The 23,406-nt window shown below is 50.8% G+C and overlaps 1 long non-coding RNA gene across 1 annotated transcript in view; it reads left to right on the top strand.

Moving 5' to 3' along the window:
• LOC146404633 (uncharacterized) overlaps positions 1 to 23,196 on the top strand; it is a 37,647-nt gene extending 14,451 nt beyond the window's left edge. The window contains exons 4-8 of the long non-coding RNA XR_014841186.1: positions 2,356 to 2,449; positions 7,951 to 8,044; positions 13,546 to 13,643; positions 14,332 to 14,569; positions 21,217 to 23,196. This is a non-coding gene — a long non-coding RNA (uncharacterized LOC146404633). The remainder of the gene's footprint in view (positions 1 to 2,355; positions 2,450 to 7,950; positions 8,045 to 13,545; positions 13,644 to 14,331; positions 14,570 to 21,216) is intronic.
• Positions 23,197 to 23,406: the final 210 nt, after the last annotated feature.

Genomic DNA, 23,406 nt, shown 5'->3' with positions numbered 1-23,406 from the left:
GGTTGGAAATCCATTCCAAGACCAATAGTTGGCATCCCTTAACCCCAAGCTCCCGATCCCTCCCACTCCCTCCCTCTGCCCCCGGGCAGCCACAAGTCCATTCTGCAAGTCTCTTATTTTCTCTTCTGTGGAAGTGTTCATTTGTGCTCTCTATTTGATCGCAGTTACATGTGATGCCGTAGGGTCTTCGTTGTTCTCCTTCTGCCTGATTTCCCTGAGGATGAGAGCCTCTAGTTCCATCCATGGGGCTGCCAATGGCTTTAGGTCAGACGTGTTCTTTGGGATGGCTGAGTAGGATTCCACTGTGTATATATAGCACATCTTCGCAATCCAGTCGTCTGTCGATGGACATTTGGGTGGTTTCCATGGCTTGGCCATTGTGAATCGTGCTGTAATGAACATGCGGGTGCATGTGTCTTTTTCAAGGAGCGTGCTGTCCGGATAGAGGCGCGAGCGTGGGATTGCTGGGTCATAGGGTAGTTCTACGTAGCGATTTCTAAGGTACCTCCATAGGGTTCGGCATAGTGGCTGTACCAGCTTCCATTCCCACCAACAGGGCAGGAGGGTTCCCTTTTCTGCGCACCCCCTGCAGCCCTTGTTATTTGGGGACTGACGAAGGATGGCCATTGTGATTGGTGTGTGGTGGCATCTCACGGTGGTTTTGATTTGCATTTCTCTAATAACCAGGGACGTTGAGCATTGTTTCATGTGCTTGTTGGCCATCTGCATGTCTTCCTTGGAGAAATGTGTCTTCAGGTCTTTTGCGCACGTGTCCATTGGATGGTCTGCTTTTCCGCTGCCGAGTTGTATATGTGGTGTGTACGTCCTCGAGATGAAGCCATTGTGCGTTGCCCCGTTTGAAACGCTTGTCTCCCACTGTGGAAGTTGTCTTTGTGTTTTGCTGCTCCCCGTGCTGTGCAAAAGCTTGTAAGTTGGACTAGGTCCCCTTGGTTTATGTTGGCTCTTAGGATTTCTGTTGCCATGGGAGAATGACGTGCGCGACCATTCCTGAGGTTGACGGGAGCGAACGTTTTGCCCATGTTCTCCTCCAGGAGGTGGTATGTGTGTCTCTAAAGGAGCGATGTGTTTCTGTGTGTACACAGGGGAGGTGGAGACTTGCATTGATGTGTCGGCGAAATCCGGGCTATGGTTATGTGTCAGTCGATGCAGGTGGGTGAGCTGGCTCCTCCTCTCATTTGGTCGATGGTCGTCATTTCCCATGTGGTTTGCTGGAGCTATGTGCATGTGTCTTCCTTGCACATCCATGTTGGTATGTCTCTCCCCAGGTGCCTGACTGACCACGTCTTGTTCGCATGGCTTGGAGTTGTTAGGAGCGTGCCAAGTATGCGTCTCTGGAGGAGGCTAAGGTGTTCCCACATGCGTTTGTTAGTGGGTACTAAGAGATGGTCTGTCTGTGTATATTGAGGGGAGGGCAGATGCATGCATGCCTTTGACACAGGTACACTCAGAGCGTCCTTTGGTTTCTGTGTTGGGGGAGGAGGAGGGTGGTTGTATTTTGAAGAGGTGGCCTCATGCCTAGTGTTTGGGGCATCGGTATGGTCCAGGGTTGGGAATGAATTGTACGTGTGTGTCCATAGGTGTGGGAGATGTGTATCTGTGTCTTAGGCAGCGTAGGCGAGTTGTGGCTGTGTGTGCCTTGGAGTTCCTGGAGCTCCTGCAGTGTGTATTGTGAGAGAAGTGAGAGGTCCGTTAGTGTGTTTCGAAAGCCAGAAAGGGTGTGGGCTGTGTGTGTGTTCAGGAGTCGTGGCTTAGCTGTATTTTAGGGCTATGGCATGGCCTATGGGCTATGCATGAGACAACTGAGTCCTTGCTGGGTTTTGGGAGCCTGTACTCCTGTAGGTATTCCACATGGACCCCTGGTTGGTTGGTAGGCAGGTTGTGCATGTGTGTGGTCAGGCGCATGGTTTGTGTGTGTATAGAGTTGGAGTGTGACCAGCTAGGGTTCGTGGCCTTCCTTCATCAAGAGCAGTTGATGAGACGCCAGAGGGGGAATTCAGGGAAGGCTTTCCTCAGGACACCTGCTTCAGCAGGGAGGTGCAGACCTGTCCAACAGGGTCCATTGTTCACCTGCTCACTGAGTCGGGGTGCGCTAGTTCCTTCCATGGGGAGAGGGGAGGGGCAAGTCCAGGGGTTGGGCCGGAGTGTTGGCTGAGGAGGCTCGCCGACCCCTCCCAAGCCGTCAGTGGTGGTGCATGTAGGGGGCGTGCACAGTCCCCTGCTTTTGCTCTCTGTTCCTCGGAAGTGGCAGTTGCATTTTTCTCCTCATTTGTGCCACCTGTGCAAGCACAGAGTTCTTTCCCGTCGTTTATACTTGTGCTGTATTTCGTTCTCCAGGAGATGTTTGCCCCGGTGCACTCACTGCAGCCCCTGCAGCCAAGGGTGCCCGATCCCAACCTGTCGGAGTAGGAGAGGCAGTGGAAAATGCAAGGTGAGCAGGAGGAATGTGTCTGTAAAGCTTGAGAATGTGTGTCGACTGAGGTATGTCACATCAGGGGTCGGGATGTCTGGGGATTCACACTGAGGATTAACATGCACATGTGTGCTCAGAAGATTCACACACGCAGCCACACAGACACACACACATATGTGTGATGTCCCTTGCTTTGGTACCTGCAGTGGGTGTGGAGGGTCCTGCTCAGAGTGGAAGTGGATTGTGTGCCCATATGTATATGAAAGGGCACGGGAACTGGTTCCCACTAGCTTGGGATACTCAGCTCTGTGTTGGGTAACCTCAGGTGTGTAATTCGAAAGGCCTCCTGGGCTAGGGATTCACCCATCCCAGGCTGGCAAGGGAGCACACGTCGACTGGTGGCTGGGGCACTCGGGCGCAGGGACTACCTTCCTCCAAGTGCTGGCAGTGTCTGTTGTGGCGGGTGGGCTTGGGAAAGCCGTAGCGCATGCGCGAGGGCAGAGGGCAGTTTCCCAACGGTCAGCCCCCCTGGGGGCCGGCCCCGTCATGGCGAGCGGCCTTTACACTGAAGTCTGTGAAGGCCCTGGTAAGGCGTATGGGGACTCTTCACCCGTTGGGTCTGAGCCCTCGGTGTTCTTTCTCACGCTGTGGGATATCTGGGCCCTCGTCCGTGCGGGCTCATGCCAGCCTGGAGCTCAGGTCCGGAGCAGTGTTTCCACCGCAGTTTCCTGCGGTGTAGCACTGTGGGTCAGGCTGCACGAAGACTGGAGTGAGTGCAGGGCCTCCAGAGGCAGGTGAATAATGTTTGTGGGCCATGAAAGCGTGTGCCATTCAAGCGTGTGGTTCTAAAGAGTAGGAAAGCCTGAAGGAAAGACTTTCCCAGTTGAAAACCCCCATTCCGTTCCCAAGAAGGAGCTCAGGACCCTGGCAAATCAGGGAAGAGCCAAGGCCCATGATCATACGTTCATTGGCGACTTCCTTTTGAACACACACGTCTCAGTCAAGACTCACCTGCAAACGGCATGCTTGGCTCCATGGTGGGGACGACTTTCCTGAATGTGGTGCCCACCTTCTCTTTGTAGGCTGATGGAGATCCAGAATGTACATATTGAATAGGTTGTTAGGCATCTGGTGTGTCATCAGATATCCGGGGTGGTTTGGTCTGTGGATATGTGTGCATCAGGGGAGATCAGGCCTGTGGTTTTGGGAGAGTTGTTAAGGGTGAGTGTTACATGTGAAGGATTTTGAGATGTCACAGAAGCCTGTTCAAGGAGTTGGTGTTTAGGTGTTTGTACCTTGGTGTTCAGAGGAGTATTTGGCCCGTGGTGATTTCACCCATGCGTTTGGGGATTGTGTGTGTGATGGTGGACTTGGTAGGACTATCTGCCTATGCATGAGGGCCATGTTTGTTCAGTGCCGGGGAATAAACGTTTGGGTGTACAATGCGTTTATGTCATCTAATGGGGGAATGTATGGAAGGTCCATGGCTGGGACTTCAACCCAACCAAAATTTAGAGTGGGACTTGAATCAAGCTGCACCGTAGCTTGGCACTTGAACCCAGGATCCCAAGTTAGGGGCGGCATGGAACACACTGATTTTGGTTTGGCTTGGCTTGGTTTGGTTTGGTTTATGTTATGGGCCCCATGTGGAGGTTCCCAGGCCTAGGATGGAATGCCACAGCAGTGATCTGGATGGCTGCAGCGACAAAGTCGGACCCTTAACCTTCTGCACCACAAAAGAATGACTCGAACTCCTCCTCCATCCCACTGTCTTTTAAGTCAAAACCTGTCTCCCAGTGTCAGGACTCTTGAAGCTCAGGTTCTTCTGACTCATTGCAGAAGGAATACAGCATGAGACCGAGCAGCAGGCCACGAGGGAGGTCTTTCACATCAGACGCTTGATAGAGAGAGAGAGAGAGAACGTAGGGTGGCAAGGGGGCAGAGCCGCCCCAAGAACCAAGAGAGCTCCGTTTCTATAATCCAAGGAAAAGTGGAGTGGGGAGAAGGCTGCCTTCTTCCTCATTCGGGGGCAGATGTCAAGGCTCACATCTTTCGTCCCTCCCTTTGGCCCTGTACGGTTTCCCTTGGACCGTCAACAATGCCATTTCAGTCCTGTGTGTATGACCTGGTGGGTGGTACCCTGTACAATATGGCCATTCATCTCAGGTGTCCATGTAACATCCCCTTTTACCTAGTTGTGTCCACTGTCACCTAGAGGTCTGTCTTGGGTATGTGCAGAAATGCTACTTTTCAAGGGCTCTTAACTCCCTGACTTCATGCAACAGGATGTAATCTCCATCTCTGCTGTCCCATGGTTGACCTCTTGGGGCTGGGGGCTTGAGCATGCCTGACGCGTCGATGCATCCAGTGTTCCTTCAGGTTCGTGTAGATCATAGCTGGGTTGCGATCCTTGAGTGCTCATTAGCTTACCCCACTTTGCCAAACTCCATTACCCCTTGTCTTTAAGCCCCCAGTGGGGTTTTTCATGTATTTTAAGTATTCGAATCTCTCCTTATCTCTAGGATGCTTCTTTGTGTATTTGTAGCATGTTGTGTGCTTATTGGCTTTTCGGTGTCGTGTTGCTTCAGGAGCTGTGTGTGTGTGTGTGCGTGTGCCTGTGTGTGTTTGTCTTTTGATGGGTTTAGGGCAAGTCCGAGATTCGTGGTGAATGTGGGAGTGGTGAATGTTGCATAGGTGGCTGTGCTTTGCTTCTGTGGTTCTGTATTTGCACGCTGGAAGGGGGGGAGTGTGAATTTATGTATATGCAGAGGGTGTATTATATGTGTATTTGGAACAAAATGCATAGGGGTTGTACGTTTCCCTATGGGTAATGTCCTGGGTGAGTGTGCGTATACTTGGGGCTTGTGGAGAGGAGTTGTGTGTATGAGTTTGTGTGTGTAGTCCAGGGGCATGGTCGTTTGGAGGCATATTTGCTGGGGGTGCGGATTTGCTTTTTTCAATATGGCCACTTTAGGCCTAAATATTTGGGGAAGTGCATGTGTGTGTTTCTTTCCGTTTTAAGTATGAGTTAGGTATCCTTTCTTGCTTGCACTGTGCAGCATGGGGACCAAGATACACATCCATGTATCCATAGGTTGTCCTCCCGTTGTTGTGTGGTGATGTAAGTACCTGGACAGAGTTCTCAATGCTGCACAGCAGGATCGGGTTGGAAATCCATTCCAAGACCAATAGTTGGCATCCCTTAACCCCAAGCTCCCGATCCCTCCCACTCCCTCCCTCTGCCCCCGGGCAGCCACAAGTCCATTCTGCAAGTCTCTTATTTTCTCTTCTGTGGAAGTGTTCATTTGTGCTCTCTATTTGATCGCAGTTACATGTGATGCCGTAGGGTCTTCGTTGTTCTCCTTCTGCCTGATTTCCCTGAGGATGAGAGCCTCTAGTTCCATCCATGGGGCTGCCAATGGCTTTAGGTCAGACGTGTTCTTTGGGATGGCTGAGTAGGATTCCACTGTGTATATATAGCACATCTTCGCAATCCAGTCGTCTGTCGATGGACATTTGGGTGGTTTCCATGGCTTGGCCATTGTGAATCGTGCTGTAATGAACATGCGGGTGCATGTGTCTTTTTCAAGGAGCGTGCTGTCCGGATAGAGGCGCGAGCGTGGGATTGCTGGGTCATAGGGTAGTTCTACGTAGCGATTTCTAAGGTACCTCCATAGGGTTCGGCATAGTGGCTGTACCAGCTTCCATTCCCACCAACAGGGCAGGAGGGTTCCCTTTTCTGCGCACCCCCTGCAGCCCTTGTTATTTGGGGACTGACGAAGGATGGCCATTGTGATTGGTGTGTGGTGGCATCTCACGGTGGTTTTGATTTGCATTTCTCTAATAACCAGGGACGTTGAGCATTGTTTCATGTGCTTGTTGGCCATCTGCATGTCTTCCTTGGAGAAATGTGTCTTCAGGTCTTTTGCGCACGTGTCCATTGGATGGTCTGCTTTTCCGCTGCCGAGTTGTATATGTGGTGTGTACGTCCTCGAGATGAAGCCATTGTGCGTTGCCCCGTTTGAAACGCTTGTCTCCCACTGTGGAAGTTGTCTTTGTGTTTTGCTGCTCCCCGTGCTGTGCAAAAGCTTGTAAGTTGGACTAGGTCCCCTTGGTTTATGTTGGCTCTTAGGATTTCTGTTGCCATGGGAGAATGACGTGCGCGACCATTCCTGAGGTTGACGGGAGCGAACGTTTTGCCCATGTTCTCCTCCAGGAGGTGGTATGTGTGTCTCTAAAGGAGCGATGTGTTTCTGTGTGTACACAGGGGAGGTGGAGACTTGCATTGATGTGTCGGCGAAATCCGGGCTATGGTTATGTGTCAGTCGATGCAGGTGGGTGAGCTGGCTCCTCCTCTCATTTGGTCGATGGTCGTCATTTCCCATGTGGTTTGCTGGAGCTATGTGCATGTGTCTTCCTTGCACATTCATGTTGGTATGTCTCTCCCCAGGTGCCTGACTGACCACGTCTTGTTCGCATGGCTTGGAGTTGTTAGGAGCGTGCCAAGTATGCGTCTCTGGAGGAGGCTAAGGTGTTCCTACATGCGTTTGTTAGTGGGTACTAAGAGATGGTCTGTCTGTGTATATTGAGGGGAGGGCAGATGCATGCATGCCTTTGACACAGGTACACTCAGAGCGTCCTTTGGTTTCTGTGTTGGGGGAGGAGGAGGGTGGTTGTATTTTGAAGAGGTGGCCTCATGCCTAGTGTTTGGGGCATCGGTATGGTCCAGGGTTGGGAATGAATTGTACGTGTGTGTCCATAGGTGTGGGAGATGTGTATCTGTGTCTTAGGCAGCGTAGGCGACTTGTGGCTGTGTGTGCCTTGGAGTTCCTGGAGCTCCTGCAGTGTGTATTGTGAGAGAAGTGAGAGGTCCGTTAGTGTGTTTGGAAAGCCAGAAAGGGTGTGGGCTGTGTGTGTGTTCAGGAGTCGTGGCTTAGCTGTATTTTAGGGCTATGGCATGGCCTATGGGCTATGCATGAGACAACTGAGTCCTTGCTGGGTTTTGGGAGCCTGTACTCCTGTAGGTATTCCACATGGACCCCTGGTTGGTTGGTAGGCAGGTTGTGCATGTGTGTGGTCAGGCGCATGGTTTGTGTGTGTATAGAGTTGGAGTGTGACCAGCTAGGGTTCGTGGCCTTCCTTCATCAAGAGCAGTTGATGAGACGCCAGAGGGGGAATTCAGGGAAGGCTTTCCTCAGGACACCTGCTTCAGCAGGGAGGTGCAGACCTGTCCAACAGGGTCCATTGTTCACCTGCTCACTGAGTCGGGGTGTGCTAGTTACTTCCATGGGGAGAGGGGAGGGGCAAGTCCAGGGGTTGGGCCGGAGTGTTGGCTGAGGAGGCTCGCCGACCCCTCCCAAGCCGTCAGTGGTGGTGCATGTAGTGGGCGTGCACAGTCCCCTGCTTTTGCTCTCTGTTCCTCGGAAGTGGCAGTTGCATTTTTCTCCTCATTTGTGCCACCTGTGCAAGCACAGAGTTCTTTCCCGTCGTTTATACTTGTGCTGTATTTCGTTCTCCAGGAGATGTTTGCCCCGGTGCACTCACTGCAGCCCCTGCAGCCAAGGGTGCCCGATCCCAACCTGTCGGAGTAGGAGAGGCAGTGGAAAATGCAAGGTGAGCAGGAGGAATGTGTCTGTAAAGCTTGAGAATGTGTGTCGACTGAGGTATGTCACATCAGGGGTCGGGATGTCTGGGGATTCACACTGAGGATTAACATGCACATGTGTGCTCAGAAGATTCACACACGCAGCCACACAGACACACACACATATGTGTGATGTCCCTTGCTTTGGTACCTGCAGTGGGTGTGGAGGGTCCTGCTCAGAGTGGAAGTGGATTGTGTGCCCATATGTATATGAAAGGGCACGGGAACTGGTTCCCACTAGCTTGGGATACTCAGCTCTGTGTTGGGTAACCTCAGGTGTGTAATTCGAAAGGCCTCCTGGGCTAGGGATTCACCCATCCCAGGCTGGCAAGGGAGCACAGGTCGACTGGTGGCTGGGGCACTCGGGCGCAGGGACTACCTTCCTCCAAGTGCTGGCAGTGTCTGTTGAGGCGGGTGGGCTTGGGAAAGCAGTAGCGCATGCGCGAGGGCAGAGGGCGGTTTCCCAACGGTCAGCCCGCCTGGGGGCGGGCCCCGTCATGGCGAGCGGCCTTTACACTGAAGTCTGTGAAGGCCCTGGTAAGGCGTATGGGGACTCTTCACCCGTTGGGTCTGAGCCCTCGGTGTTCTTTCTCACGCTGTGGGATATCTGAGCCCTCGTCCGTGCGGGCTCATGCCAGCCTGGAGCTCAGGTCCGGAGCAGTGTTTCCACCGCAGTTTCCTGGCAGCACTGTGGGTCAGGCTGCACGAAGACTGGAGTGAGTGCAGGGCCTCCAGAGGCAGGTGAATAATGTTTGTGGGCCATGAAAGCGTGTGCCATTCAAGCGTGTGGTTCTAAAGAGTAGGAAAGCCTGAAGGAAAGACTTTCCCAGTTGAAAACCCCCATTCCGTTCCCAAGAAGGAGCTCAGGACCCTGGCAAATCAGGGAAGAGCCAAGGCCCATGATCATACGTTCATTGGCGACTTCCTTTTGAACACACACGTCTCAGTCAAGACTCACCTGCAAACGGCATGCTTGGCTCCATGGTGGGGACGACGTTCCTGAATGTGGTGCCCACCTTCTCTTTGTAGGCTGATGGAGATCCAGAATGTACATATTGAATAGGTTGTTAGGCATCTGGTGTGTCATCAGATATCCGGGGTGGTTTGGTCTGTGGATATGTGTGCATCAGGGGAGATCAGGCCTGTGGTTTTGGGAGAGTTGTTAAGGGTGAGTGTTACATGTGAAGGGTTTTGAGATGTCACAGAAGCCTGTTCAAGGAGTTGGTGTTTAGGTGTTTGTACCTTGGTGTTCAGAGGAGTATTTGGCCCGTGGTGATTTCACCCATGCGTTTGGGGATTGTGTGTGTGATGGTGGACTCGGTAGGACTATCTGCCTATGCATAAGGGCCATGTTTGTTCAGTGCCGGGGAATAAACGTTTGGGTGTACAATGCGTTTATGTCATCTAATGGGGGAATGTATGGAAGGTCCATGGCTGGGACTTCAACCCAACCAAAATTGAGAGTGGGACTTGAATCAAGCTGCACCGTAGCTTGGCACTTGAACCCAGGATCCCAGGTTAGGGGCGGCATGGAACACACTGATTTTGGTTTGGCTTGGCTTGGTTTGGTTTGGTTTGTGTTATGGGCCCCATGTGGAGGTTCCCAGGCCTAGGATGGAATGCCACAGCAGTGATCTGGATGGCTGCAGCGACAAAGTCGGACCCTTAACCTTCTGCACCACAAAAGAATGACTCGAACTCCTCCTCCATCCCACTGTCTTTTAAGTCAAAACCTGTCTCCCAGTGTCAGGACTCTTGAAGCTCAGGTTCTTCTGACTCATTGCAGAAGGAATACAGCATGAGACCGAGCAGCAGGCCACGAGGGAGGTCTTTCACCTCAGACGCTTGATAGAGAGAGAGAGAGAGAACGTAGGGTGGCAAGGGGGCAGAGCCGCCCCAAGAACCAAGAGAGCTCCGTTTCTATAATCCAAGGAAAAGTGGAGTGGGGAGAAGGCTGCCTTCTTCCTCATTCGGGGGCAGATGTCAAGGCTCACATCTTTCGTCCCTCCCTTTGGCCCTGTACGGTTTCCCTTGGACCGTCAACAATGCCATTTCAGTCCTGTGTGTATGACCTGGTGGGTGGTACCCTGTACAATATGGCCATTCATCTCAGGTGTCCATGTAACATCCCCTTTTACCTAGTTGTGTCCACTGTCACCTAGAGGTCTGTCTTGGGTATGTGCAGAAATGCTACTTTTCAAGGGCTCTTAACTCCCTGACTTCATGCAACAGGATGTAATCTCCATCTCTGCTGTCCCATGGTTGACCTCTTGGGGCTGGGGGCTTGAGCATGCCTGACGCGTCGATGCATCCAGTGTTCCTTCAGGTTCGTGTAGATCATAGCTGGGTTGCGATCCTTGAGTGCTCATTAGCTTACCCCACTTTGCCAAACTCCATTACCCCTTGTCTTTAAGCCCCCAGTGGGGTTTTTCATGTATTTTAAGTATTCGAATCTCTCCTTATCTCTAGGATGCTTCTTTGTGTATTTGTAGCATGTTGTGTGCTTATTGGCTTTTCGGTGTCGTGTTGCTTCAGGAGCTGTGTGTGTGTGTGTGCGTGTGCCTGTGTGTGTTTGTCTTTTGATGGGTTTAGGGCAAGTCCGAGATTCGTGGTGAATGTGGGAGTGGTGAATGTTGCATAGGTGGCTGTGCTTTGCTTCTGTGGTTCTGTATTTGCACGCTGGAAGGGGGGGAGTGTGAATTTATGTATATGCAGAGGGTGTATTATATGTGTATTTGGAACAAAATGCATAGGGGTTGTACGTTTCCCTATGGGTAATGTCCTGGGTGAGTGTGCGTATACTTGGGGCTTGTGGAGAGGAGTTGTGTGTATGAGTTTGTGTGTGTAGTCCAGGGGCATGGTCGTTTGGAGGCATATTTGCTGGGGGTGCGGATTTGCTTTTTTCAATATGGCCACTTTAGGCCTAAATATTTGGGGAAGTGCATGTGTGTGTTTCTTTCCGTTTTAAGTATGAGTTAGGTATCCTTTCTTGCTTGCACTGTGCAGCATGGGGACCAAGATACACATCCATGTATCCATAGGTTGTCCTCCCGTTGTTGTGTGGCGATGTAAGTACCTGGACAGAGTTCTCAATGCTGCACAGCAGGATCGGGTTGGAAATCCATTCCAAGACCAATAGTTGGCATCCCTTAACCCCAAGCTCCCGATCCCTCCCACTCCCTCCCTCTGCCCCCGGGCAGCCACAAGTCCATTCTGCAAGTCTCTTATTTTCTCTTCTGTGGAAGTGTTCATTTGTGCTCTCTATTTGATCGCAGTTACATGTGATGCCGTAGGGTCTTCGTTGTTCTCCTTCTGCCTGATTTCCCTGAGGATGAGAGCCTCTAGTTCCATCCATGGGGCTGCCAATGGCTTTAGGTCAGACGTGTTCTTTGGGATGGCTGAGTAGGATGCCACTGTGTATATATAGCACATCTTCGCAATCCAGTCGTCTGTCGATGGACATTTGGGTGGTTTCCATGGCTTGGCCATTGTGAATCGTGCTGTAATGAACATGCGGGTGCATGTGTCTTTTTCAAGGAGCGTGCTGTCCGGATAGAGGCGCGAGCGTGGGATTGCTGGGTCATAGGGTAGTTCTACGTAGCGATTTCTAAGGTACCTCCATAGGGTTCGGCATAGTGGCTGTACCAGCTTCCATTCCCACCAACAGGGCAGGAGGGTTCCCTTTTCTGCGCACCCCCTGCAGCCCTTGTTATTTGGGGACTGACGAAGGATGGCCATTGTGATTGGTGTGAGGTGGCATCTCACGGTGGTTTTGATTTGCATTTCTCTAATAACCAGGGACGTTGAGCATTGTTTCATGTGCTTGTTGGCCATCTGCATGTCTTCCTTGGAGAAATGCGTCTTCAGGTCTTTTGCGCACGTGTCCATTGGGTGGTCTGCTTTTCCGCTGCCGAGTTGTATATGTGGTGTGTACGTCCTCGAGATGAAGCCATTGTGCGTTGCCCCGTTTGAAACGCTTGTCTCCCACTGTGGAAGTTGTCTTTGTGTTTTGCTGCTGGCTCCCCGTGCTGTGCAAAAGCTTGTAAGTTGGACTAGGTCCCCTTGGTTTATGTTGACTCTTAGGATTTCTGTTGCCATGGGAGAATGACGTGCGCGACCATTCCTGAGGTTGACGGGAGCGAACGTTTTGCCCATGTTCTCCTCCAGGAGGTGGTATGTGTGTCTCTAAAGGAGCGATGTGTTTCTGTGTGTACACAGGGGAGGTGGAGACTTGCATTGATGTGTCGGCGAAATCCGGGCTATGGTTATGTGTCAGTCGATGCAGGTGGGTGAGCTGGCTCCTCCTCTCATTTGGTCGATGGTCGGCATTTCCCATGTGGTTTGCTGGAGCTATGTGCATGTGTCTTCTTTGCACATCCATGTTGGTATGTCTCTCCCCAGGTGCCTGACTGACCACGTCTTGTTCGCATGGCTTGGAGTTGTTAGGAGCGTGCCAAGTATGCGTCTCTGGAGGAGGCTAAGGTGTTCCCACATGCGTTTGTTAGTGGGTACTAAGAGATGGTCTGTCTGTGTATATTGAGGGGAGGGCAGATGCATGCATGCCTTTGACACAGGTACACTCAGAGCGTCCTTTGGTTTCTGTGTTGGGGGAGGAGGAGGGTGGTTGTATTTTGAAGAGGTGGCCTCATGCCTAGTGTTTGGGGCATCGGTATGGTCCAGGGTTGGGAATGAATTGTACGTGTGTGTCCATAGGTGTGGGAGATGTGTATCTGTGTCTTAGGCAGCGTAGGCGAGTTGTGGCTGTGTGTGCCTTGGAGTTCCTGGAGCTCCTGCAGTGTGTATTGTGAGAGAAGTGAGAAGTCCGTTTGTGTGTTTGGAAAGCCAGAAAGGGTGTGGGCTGTGTGTGTGTTCAGGAGTCGTGGCTTAGCTGTATTTTAGGGCTATGGCATGGCCTATGGGCTATGCATGAGACAACTGAGTCCTTGCTGGGTTTTGGGAGCCTGTACTCCTGTAGGTATTCCACATGGACCCCTGGTTGGTTGGTAGGCAGGTTGTGCATGTGTGTGGTCAGGCGCATGGTTTGTGTGTGTATAGAGTTGGAGTGTGACCAGCTAGGGTTCGTGGCCTTCCTTCATCAAGAGCAGTTGATGAGACGCCAGAGGGGGAATTCAGGGAAGGCTTTCCTCAGGACACCTGCTTCAGCAGGGAGGTGCAGACCTGTCCAACAGGGTCCATTGTTCACCTGCTCACTGAGTCGGGGTGAGCTAGTTCCTTCCATGGGGAGAGGGGAGGGGCAAGTCCAGGGGTTGGTCCGGAGTGTTGGCTGAGGAGGCTCGCCGACCCCTCCCAAGCCGTCAGTGGTGGTGCATGTAGGGGGCGTGCACAGTCCCCTGCTTTTGCTCTCTGTTCCTCGGAAGTGGCAGTTGCATTTTTCTCCTCATTTGTGCCACCTGTGCAAGCACAGAGTTCTTTCCCGTCGTTTATACTTGTGCTGTATTTCGTTCTCCAGGAGATGTTTGTCCCGGTGCAATCACTGCAGCCCCTGCAGCCAAGGGTGCCCGATCCCAACCTGTCGGAGTAGGAGTAGCAGTGGAAAATGCAAGGTGAGCAGGAGGAATGTGTCTGTAAAGCTTGAGAATGTGTGTCGACTGAGGTATGTCACATCAGGGGTCGGGATGTCTGGGGATTCACACTGAGGATTAAAATGCGCATGTGTGCTCAGAAGATTCACACACGCAGCCACACAGACACACACACATATGTGTGATGTCCCTTGCTTAGGTACCTGCAGTGGGTGTGGAGGGTCCTGCTCAGAGTGGAAGTGGATTGTGTGCCCATATGTATATGAAAGGGCCCGGGAACTGGTTCCCACTAGCTTGGGATACTCAGCTCTGTGTTGGGTAACCTCAGGTGTGTAATTCGAAAGGCCTCCTGGGCTAGGGATTCACCCATCCCAGGCTGGCAAGGGAGCACACGTCGACTGGTGGCTGGGGCACTCGGGCGCAGGGACTACCTTCCTTCAAGTGCTCGCAGTGTCTGTTGAGGCGGGTGGGCTTGGGAAAGCAGTAGCGCATGCGCGAGGGCAGAGGGCGGTTTCCCAACGGTCAGCCCGCCTGGGGGCGGGCCCCGTCATGGCGAGCGGCCTTTACACTGAAGTCTGTGAAGGCCCTGGTAAGGCGTATGGGGACTCTTCACCCGTTGGGTCTGAGCCCTCGGTGTTCTTTCTCACGCTGTGGGATATCTGGGCCCTCGTCCGTGCAGGCTCATGCCAGCCTGGAGCTCAGGTCCGGAGCAGTGTTTCCACCGCAGTTTCCTGCGGTGCAGCACTGTGGGTCAGGCTGCACGAAGACTGGAGTGAGTGCAGGGCCTCCAGAGGCAGGTGAATAATGTTTGTGGGCCATGAAAGCGTGTGCCATTCAAGCGTGTGGTTCTAAAGAGTAGGAAAGCCTGAAGGAAAGACTTTCCCAGTTGAAAACCCCCATTCCGTTCCCAAGAAGGAGCTCAGGTCCCTGGCAAATCAGGGAAGAGCCAAGGCCCATGATCATACGTTCATTGGCGACTTCCTTTTGAACACACACGTCTCAGTCAAGACTCACCTGCAAACGGCATGCTTGGCTCCATGGTGGGGACGACGTTCCTGAATGTGGTGCCCACCTTCTCTTTGTAGGCTGATGGAGATCCAGAATGTACATATTGAATAGGTTGTTAGGCATCTGGTGTGTCATCAGATATCCGGGGTAGTTTGGTCTGTGGATATGTGTGCATCAGGGGAGATCAGGCCTGTGGTTTTGGGAGAGTTGTTAAGGGTGAGTGTTATATGTGAAGGGTTTTGAGAAGTCACAGAAGCCTGTTCAAGGAGTTGGTGTTTAGGTGTTTGTACCTTGGTGTTTGCACCCCCTGCAGCCCTTGTTATTTGGGGACTGACGAAGGATGGCCATTGTGATTGGTGTGAGGTGGCATCTCACGGTGGTTTTGATTTGCATTTCTCTAATAACCTGGTACGTTGAGCATTGTTTCATGTGCTTGTTGGCCATCTGCATGTCTTCCTTGGAGAAATGCGTCTTCAGGTCTTTTGCGCACGTGTCCATTGGGTGGTCTGCTTTTCCGCGGCTGAGTTGTATATGTGTTGTGTACATTCTAGTGAAATGTTGTTTTAACTAAAGAACAACCAGCCCTTGGCTAAGAAGGCAGCTGCAAGGCTTTTCAGCTGCACTAATCACTATGCCACCCTTCTTGTAATAATGTAACAACTGTGTGCTTTCTGTCCAAGCCAGTAGCCCTGCTAATTATGTACCCAGCATTGCTCATCAGTTCTGCTTCTGTAGCCTTGCTTGCTCAGTTTCTTAGGGAGAAACACTGTCTGCTTGGAATGGGGGAGGTTTGGGATGCTTACATGGGAAAATCAAGACCTTGTAGTGTATAAAGGTTACTGAGAACAAAACCTGGGGCTCAGACTCTGGAGGTGACTCCTCTGAGCCCGCACCGGTGCTGAATAAACCTTGCTTTTCCATATCTCCGAGTGCTGTTTGTCTCCTTCCGTTGCCACTGTTTTTGCGGTTTCCGCAACATTTGTGTGCGTTGGCCGGGAAGCTGACAACCGAGCTGGCCTCTTGTGCCACTGTTGTCGGGTAACCAGGGGAGGCCACGGTCGCCGTCCCAGTGACAGCTGGATATCGCGCACCAGCCATTTTGCCGGATCCAGACCCTCACTCGGGCCGTGGCCTTGGCCCACACCTCTTCCCGAAGGGACTCAGAAGGATAGTGGAAACAGGTTCCTGGACAGGATGTCAGTTGGAGAATGCCCTGGGGACATCTGCCCAAGTCAGGACCAGCCATATGGCGGAAGCAGAGACTGATCACCTTTCAGTGACCAAAGGGTCACTCAGGTCAGGGTTTGCTCCTTATGATCCGGAGGCTTGTCATTTCTGGTGTGTGTGTGTGTGAGTGACTGGAGAGAACAAGAGCCCATGCTCCACCGTCTTTGGACTACAGAGCCAGAGTGAGTCCTAACCTGCAGTTCCGCGGCGACCTCATATGGCTTATGGTGGCCCTCTTTGGGGGGAACCTGACGTTGGGGTTTATACAGTCCCACCTATGCTAAGAGGCGCCTGAAATATCTCCTCCGGAGGAGCGGTCAGGTGGATGAAGCGATTGTTACCTGAGGCCTTGCCCTCACTGTTTGTCTTGCGTCACTGGCACAGGGTGGGACTTTACACAATGGGTAAATCGGCTTCCAAACCCACTGTCTTAGAGTATATGGGTAAGAATTTTAAAAAAGGATTTTCTAGAGATTATGGTGTTAAGCTGAGTCATGGAAAACTGTGTACCCTCTGTACCCTAGAGTGGCTGGCCCTCCTTTGGTGTTGGCTGGCCTCCAGAAGGGACCTTAGATGTGTTCACAATTACAGCAGTATATAATGTTATAACAGGAGACCCTGGACACCCAGACTAATTTCTGTATATTGATAAATTGTTGGAAATTGCCTATTTGAGGCCCCCATGGGTTCGGTTCTGCACCACAGACCAGGGACAGTGTAAGGTGCTAGTAGACCAGTCCAAAGAGAAAACCTTTTCTCAAAAAAAGTGCCACCTATTTATCAAGCAGAACCTGAGGACTCACCCCCTATGCCACCACCTTATCTGCTGCTGGCCCCACCTCCAGGAGCCGAAGGTCCCCAGATGCCAGATAGCCCACCACCTTCTGTTTCTCTTCCTCCGCTTCTGAAGTTCCCGAGGTGATATCACCCCCGCAGACAGATTCTCCAGAACCTATGAGCAGGCGTCTCCATTCAGCTCAGGGAGCAGCCACTCCAGCATTACAAATGCCCTTATGGGAGACACGGGGACCACAGCAAGTCGCCCCCGATGGGACCATACAAGAGGGGGGATGTTTTTATTATTACCAGTCCCTTTCCACTGCCGATCTCCTCAACTGGAAACACCATACTCCCTCATATTCTGAAAAGCCTCAGGTGCTGATTGAGCTCTTAAAATTCATTTTCCAGACACACTGTCCCACCTGGATAGACTGCCGGCAACTCCTTTTTACTCTATTTGACACTGAAGAGCGCTGGCAAATTGTAACAGAAGCCCAAAAATGGCTTCAGGCCAATGCGGGGGGTGGAGCAGACTTGGCAAACTGGGTGAGGGAAGCCTTCCCAGAAGAAAACCCCCACTGGGACTATGGCACTGAAAAAGGGAAACGTAACCTAGAGAGGTACCGGCAGGCCTTCCTACAGGGGGAAAAAGCTGGGGCTAAAAAGCCCACTAGTATAGCTAAGGTCAGTGAAATACTACAAGAGCCAAATGAAAGCCCAGCCAAATTCTATGAGAGACTATGTGAGGCTTTCCAAACCTACACCCCTTTTAATCCCGAGGCCCCTGAGAACCAACGGATGATAAATGCTGCCTTTGTGGGACAAGCCCAATCAGATATCTGTAAAAAGCTACAGAAATTAGAAGGCTTTGCAGGAGAGAATGCCACTAAACTGTTGGAAATAGCCAACAGGGTTTTTATTAACTGAGACCAGGTGGCTGGCCGTGATACAGAAAAGAGAATGAAACAAAAAGTGACTCTTCTGGCAGCCGCCCTGTCAAAACCGGTGCCCCCAGTGGGACCACCCCATAGGGGACAAGACACAAGGCCAGGGAAAAGGAGTCCCCTGGAACATGACCAATGTGCTTACTGCAAAGAAAAGGGACATTGGAAAAATGAATGCCCCAACCATCCTGAGAAAAAGACCAAGGCCCCACCTAGCCAGTACCGATCTGAGCCATTCAGCACCAACCTGATCGGCCTAGCTGAGTCTGATTAGGGGGGACCAGGCTCTCTCCAACTGGGCCCCTGAGAGCCTATGGTCAGAATTCAAGTAGGGGGCCACCCCATAGACTTTATGGTTGACACAGGTGCTGAACTTTGTGTGGTTACACAACCTGTGGCTCCCCTCTTGGGGAAAAAACCACCATTGTTGGGGCTACAGGTAACCAAACCCACAGGCCCTTCTGTGGTCCTCGACGATGTCGGTTAGGAGGCCGTAAAGTAATACATGAATTTCTTTACCTAACTGACTGCCCAGTCCCCCTGATGGGAAGAGACCTGCTGGCTAAAATGGGGACCATTCCCCAGAACTAGAGGCTAAATACCCATTGGTTACCCATTGGTTTGGGCTGAAGGAAACCCACCAGGACTGGCAAAATGCCATGCTCCTGTCTTAATTGAGCTAAAACCCGGAGCTCAACCGGTAAAGCTACGGCAATACTCAATTCCCAGAGAAGCTTGACTGGGAATCCAGGTTCACCTGGATAGGCTGCTTCAGCATGGACTGTTAATAAAATGTCAGTCCCCTTGGCACACCCCTTTACTGCCCGTGAAAAAAACCAGGAACACAGGACTACCGCCCAGTACAGGACTTGAGGGCCATAAATAAAGCAACAGTCACATTACACCCGTCCGTCCCTAACCCATATACCCTGCTAGGGCTGATCCCCTCCACTGCTAAGTGGTTTACTTGCCTGGACTTAAAAGACGCTTTATTCTGCCTCCAGGTGGCACCTGCCAGTCAGCCCTTGTTTGCTTTTGAATGGGAGAATCCACATACAGGGACAAAGGAACAGCTCACTGGACTAGACTCCCACAAGGATTCAAAAACTCTCCCACTCTTTTTAGCAGCGCCTTAGCTGCTGACCTAGCTGAATTTCCTGGACAAAAACTGGGCTGTGTTTTGCTACAGTATGTTGACGACCTCTTACTAGCTGACACCACGGAGGCTCAGTGCCTAGAGGGAACAAGAGCTCTCCTTTCCCAACTGATGGAGGCAGGGTATCGGGTATCAAAGAAAAAGGCACAAATCTGCAAAAAACAAGTCAAGTATCTGGGCTTCAACATCATGCAGGGCCGACGAATGCTGGGGACTAAAAGAAAGCAGGCAGTTTGTGCCATTCCTGTCCCTACCACCCGCCGGAAGGTTCGTGAGTTCCTAGGGGCAGCAGGATTCTGCCGGATATGGATCCCCGGGTTTTCAGACCTGGCCAGGCCTCTGTATGAGGCTCTAAAAGGGGAAAAAAGGCTCCCCTTAAATGGGGACCAAGCCAGGAGACAGCGTTTCAGACAATCAAAACTAAACTCACTGAGGCTCCAGCCTTGGGACTTCCTGATGTAACCAGAGAATTTAACCTTTTTGTTCATGAGAAAAATGGGATGGCTTTGGGAGTCTTAACTCAAGAATTTGGGCCTTGGCAGAGGCCAGTGGCATATCTGTCTAAACAAATTGACTCAGTTGCTGCCAGATGGCCTCCCTGCCTCCAAGCGCTGGCAGCTACCACCTTGTTGGTAAGAGAGGCTGACAAGTTGGCCCTGGGACAAAACCTCAATGTTAAAGTCCCACACTCAGTTGTAACCCTAATGGATACCAAGGTCCACCATTGGCTCACACATGCACGAATGACTCAATATCAAGGGTTACTATGTGAAAATCCACGGGTAAAATTGGAGGTTGTACGAACTCTGAACCCAGCTACTTTTCTGCCAGATGAAGTGGGGCCCCCCAGACCATAACTGCCTGGAGGTACTAGATGAGGTGTTTTCCAGCAGGCCTGACTTGACTTATAAACCACTCCAAAGTCCTGACCTGGTTTTATATACTGATGGCAGCAGCTTTATGGGGGATGAAAAAAGGATGGCAGGATATGCTGTGGTATCTGACTTAAAAGTGATAGAAGCAGAGGTGCTTCCTCAAGGCTGGTCAGCACAGAGAGCAGAATTATGGGCCTTAATCAGAGTACTGGAACTCAGCCAAGACCAGTGAGTTAATATCTATACCGACTCACGATATGCCTTTACAACTTTACATGTCCATGGAGCCTTATATAAAAAAAGAGGGCGCCTCACTGCTGAAGGAGAAAGAATTAAAAACCAGGCTGAAATCTTAAAGCTCCTAGAGGCAGTATGGGAACCTAAAGAAGCTGCAGTTATCCACTGTAAAGGCCGCCAAAAGGGGGATGACCCAGTGACAAAAGGAAACCGTAGTGCTGATGTAGCTGCCAGACAGACAGCTTGGGGACAATAGCCAGACAAACCTAAGGTCTTGCTGGCCCCAGAAGTGCCAGCTGTCCCCAAATATTCTCCAGAGGAAAAAAAATGGATAAGAGAGAAAGGAGGAACTGAAACTAAAACGGGATAGTGGGTCACACGGGACCACCGAGTGACATTCCAGAACAGCTGGCCTACAAACTAGTCCGCCAAGAACATGAGCTAACCCACATGGGCAAAACTGCCTTAGAGATCCTACTGGGCTGGTACTATCTCATTGCTCATCTTCCTGCACTCTGCTCCTCTGTCTCCCAAAGATGCATAACCTGTTTACAGAATAATGCCTGCCAGGGGCCCCACAGACCAGCTGGGGTGCAACACTGCGGACTGTCCCCATTTGAGGATATGGAAATAGACTTTACTGAGGTCACCCCTAGTAAGGGATACAAATATTTACTAGTTTTTATCTGTACTTTTTCAGGATGGGTAGAGGCCTTCCCTACCCGAACTGAAAAGGCAAGGGAAGTAACCAAGGCACTCCTGAGAGACATTATTCCCAGATATAGAATGCCTCTGACCATCAGGTCAGATAATGGACCAGCATTTGTGGCCGAAACGGTACAATAGGTGACAAAAGCTTTACAGATCCGATGGAAACTACACTCTGCTTATCGCCCTCAAAGTTCAGGGAAAGTAGAATGCATGAACTGAACCCTTAAACAGACCCTGGCAAAGTTATGTCAGGAAACTGGCTTGCCCTGGATAGACATGTTGCCGGTGGCCCTCTTAAAAGTGAGATGCTCACCCTGAGTGGGAATAGGATTCTTGCCATTTAAAATCTTATATAGAAGGCCACCTCCACTAATCAGTTTAAAGAAAAAAAAACACTAGGGAGTTGGAAAACTTGGAATTACATAATCAATTACAAGGACTGGGGCTCACTATTTCTCAGATATATAAATGGGTCACAGACAGACTACCTGTGTCCTTAGATATAACAGTACACCCCCACAAGCCAGGGGACCAGGTGTGGATAAAGGACTGAAAAAAGGAGCCTTTGAGGCTGGTATGGAAGGGCCCCTATACTGTAATTCTAACTACCCCCACCGCTCTTAAAGTAACAGGAATAAATGCTTAGATCCATCATTCTAGAGTTAAACCGGCTGGCATAGCTGACGACCATGGAGAGTGGGAGACTGCCCTCGATCCGGAGAGACCTCTTCGCCTGACAATACAGAGGAGGAGACGACGATCTCAAAGCCCTGCTCTGACCACACCGGAAGCTGGTCAGTCAACGCATGGCTGAAGCTTGAGGAATCGGCTGCCTGTGAGCCCAAGTGGAAGGAGGGTTTCAAAAGAAGCATTTGCATTGATGAAAGAGGCCTTGACCCTGGAACTGTGCTACATTTCCAGAGAATCACGTTTGGCCTAAGCTGCCTCTCACAGGGTCTTTCATTCCTTTTATAAAGAGATAAGAAACACCCCACCTCCCAATCTGGCCATAACTAAGAACTTGTTCTTAGCCCTGGCAGAAACTATTGCACAAACTCTCAAAGTCTCCTCTTGTTATGTGTGCGGGGAAATGAACACAGGAGACCACTGGCCTTGGCAAGCCAGAGAAATGGACCCATTAGAGCCTAATAATGAAACTGCATACCCCCAACTCACTGATGGGGTATGGCTCCTCAAAACTCCTATTATAGGGAAAAATTGTCTTGCGAGGCGGGGAGGACGGTTTAATGTTTCAGTTGGGAGCCTAACATGTTTAGACCTAAGGTATTATAATCTGACTGCCCAAAAGACTCAATGGTGGTCATCCTCCAATTGCTCAGAGCCCAAGCCTAATCCCTTGTCTAACTTTTCCCTCCTTCGACAAGCATGGGAAGATATCAGTACTAATATCCAGTGGTGGGCACCAAAGGGATTATATTATATTTGTGGGAAAATGGCCTATTCCATACTCCCCCCACATTGGGCTGGGGCATGTGTACTGGGAACAATGAGACCTTCCTTCTTCCTGCTTCCACTGTCACTAGGGGAGCAACTAGGAGTTCCTATGTATAGGGCACAGGGTGCCCAGAGAGACCGGAGGGCTCTCCAAATTGGAGACTGAAAAGATGATGAATGGCCCCCAGAACGGATAATTCAATATTATGGACCTGCCACCTGGGCAGAGGATGGCTCTTGGGGATATCACACCCCTATCTATATGCTGAACCACATCATCAGACTACAGGTGGTTTTGGAACTTATAACAAATGACACTGAAACGGCCTTGACTATATTGGCCCAACAACAAACTAAAATGCACAGTACAATCTACAAAAATCGCTTGGCCTTGGATTATTTACTTGCTTCTAAAAGAGGGGTGTGTGGAAAATTTAACTTAAGTAATTGCTGTCTACAAATAGATGACACCGGAAAGGTGGTAAAAGAAATTGCTGACTGCATGACTAAACTAGCCCATGTACCTGTACAAACTTGAAAAGGATGGGATGCAGACAGTCTCTTTGGTAAATGGTTCTCTTGGTTGGGAGGAATTAAGACAATGGTCGGAATAGTCATGGTTATACTCGCAGTGTGCCTACTTGTTCCCTGCCTTGTACCTCTCCTGATAAATATTATAAAAAGTTTTATAAAAACCATGGTTAAAAGAAAAACAGCCTCCCACCTGCTACTTATTAGAGGCTACCAAAGGGTTATGACTGATGATGACCTGTAAAGGGTACAGATGCACCCTGAACATCAAGAGGGGGGAATGAAATGGAGTTTTAACTAAAGAACAACCAGCCCTTGGCTAAGAAGGCAGCTGCAAGGCTTTCCAGCTGCACTAATCACTATGCCACCCTTCTTGTAATAATGTAACAACTGTGTGCTCTCTGTCCAAGCCAGTAGCCCTGCTAATTAGGTACCCAGCATTGCTCATCAGTTCCGCTTCTGTAGCCTTGCTTGCTCAGTTTCTAAGGGAGAAACACTGTCTGCTTGGGAATGGGGGAGGTTTGGGATGCTTACATGGGAAAATCAAGACCTTGTAGTGTATAAAGGTTACTGAGAACAAAGACCTGGGGCTCAGACTCTGGAGGTGACTCCTCTGAGCCCGCACCGGTGCTGAATAAACCTTGCTTTTCCATATCTCCGAGTGCTGTTTGTCTCCTTCTGTTGCCACAGTATTTGTGATTTCGGCAACACTAGAGATGAAGTCGTTGTGCGTTGGTTCATTTGAAACGCTTATCTCCCACTGTGGAAGTTGTCTTTGTGTTTTGCTGCTGGCTCCCCGTGCTGTGCAAAAGCTTGTAAGTTGGACTAGGTCCCCTTGGTTTATGTTGGCTCTTAGGATATCTG

Source organism: Sus scrofa, chromosome 3 (assembly GCF_054392235.1).
Source record: "Sus scrofa isolate SSC_HxYL_T2T_F1_AM1 chromosome 3, Sscrofa_HxYL_maternal_Yorkshire_Landrace_v2.0, whole genome shotgun sequence".
NCBI classification, from domain to species: Eukaryota; Metazoa; Chordata; class Mammalia; order Artiodactyla; family Suidae; genus Sus; species Sus scrofa.
The sequence above is the reverse complement of the archived record's forward strand: the minus strand, read 5'-3'. Positions and strand labels throughout refer to the sequence as shown.